The following is a 1,721-nucleotide window of genomic DNA, read 5'->3' on the forward strand; positions in this document are numbered from 1 at the left end:
ATAAGCAATAATGTATGTAGGCAATCGACCTGTAGATAATAATACATGTAGGCAATAATTGTTACATGTAGGCAAAAGTAACTCAGTTTCTAAAATTTTTATTTATGTGCAAAAGTGCATGTAGGCAATCAAACTGTAGGCAATAATTTTTTTGTGCAAACGAACTGTCGGCAAAAGTGATGTAGACAAACGATACTGTAAGCAATCGATTTGTAGACAAATGGGATCCCCCCATGTTTTTCTATAGCCAAAATATTAAATTGCCTGATCAAAAAATCCAGCTCCAGCGTGGGTCACCAGTCACAACTCCTTTTAATATAATATCTTACCGACGTTGTATCCACAGGCTTGTTAATTTAAAAAATGTCAAACTATAGTCAAGAGTCATAGGCAGTCCATCAACAAGATTTGACAGCTCGCTCATACTCAAATGTTCAAATATGTATAAATATTGGAAGTATTGTATGACCAACATACTCGACATAAAACTCAACCAATAAGTAGTAGAATATGATACATCTGGCCATATGCCGAGAAGTCGAAGGCCAATTTTCACCGCCGGGCTGACAGTACTCATGATTCGCCTTCGCCTACACTTTTTAAACTTAAGAAAATGGAGATCAATATAAACACATCCGGTATGCTCGTTTGAGGAGAAACTGAAAGTACACTGTCCATTTTATCCCCACACAATGCATCCCCACTCACAATCAGAAAAACACGGATCAATCGCTACTATATGTCGTATAGTACGATGATATGATGAGACGGTACTTATTATTTGTATGAACATCCTATAATTTTATTAGCGATCTAATAACGTGTTTTCCGACCATAAAATTATACTGCTAATGCAAAAAATAAAGATATACTCGTAAAGTAAAAAAAAACCATTCTCTAAAGGATATAAGTTTCTTTTTTTGCTTACTTGTTTCTGTGGCAACAATATATTATCAACAAAAAACAAATGTCTGCGTTTCCTGCCAATTGCAATAATCATTAAAAGTATCATGATAATATGATTGTGATTATACATAATTCTAAACAGAAGTGGATTGTAATTATGCCATTCAACTTTTAATTCTTGAAAAAATAAGGTAAAGGGAAAAATAGAGAAACTCTACGAACGAAAGTATAATAACTAAGTAATTTTCTTTAGTTCTAGAAATGTATTTATAAATTATATCAAGGACTTGAAAAAACATCAAAAGTAAAAAATTTTAAGAACAACAAACATTATAAACGATTAACTGCAATACAAACAACAAAATACATACAAACGGAATATGCGATCTTATGATTAAGATTAAGAGACAATGCCCAGAATGCTACTTAGATATATACATAAATGAGTTGCTTGTATATTAGATGCTCTTTTAGATTTTGTAATTTATTAATTGACAGTTAATGAATAATAATTAATTTTATTAACAACTAAATGTTAAATGTTAACATTATTATTAGTTAACAACAACTAATTGTTTAATGTTTTACAAGTGTACAAGAATTTTTTCGAATTTTTATGTAATCCATAAAAAATATATGCTATTTCCCTCAATGGCCCAGAGTGTGTAAACTATGATAAAATTTCGTAATAATGCTGGAGGGATAACATTATTATAATAATAATACAAAAGCTATATGTATATAGGTACATATAAAATTATTTGCATTTACATCAATAATGTTTTTATTAAATGTAATGTAAATTTTTATACTTT

Source organism: Trachymyrmex septentrionalis, unplaced genomic scaffold, assembly GCF_001594115.1.
Source record: "Trachymyrmex septentrionalis isolate Tsep2-gDNA-1 unplaced genomic scaffold, Tsep1.0 scaffold60, whole genome shotgun sequence".
Lineage (NCBI taxonomy): Eukaryota > Metazoa > Arthropoda > Insecta > Hymenoptera > Formicidae > Trachymyrmex > Trachymyrmex septentrionalis.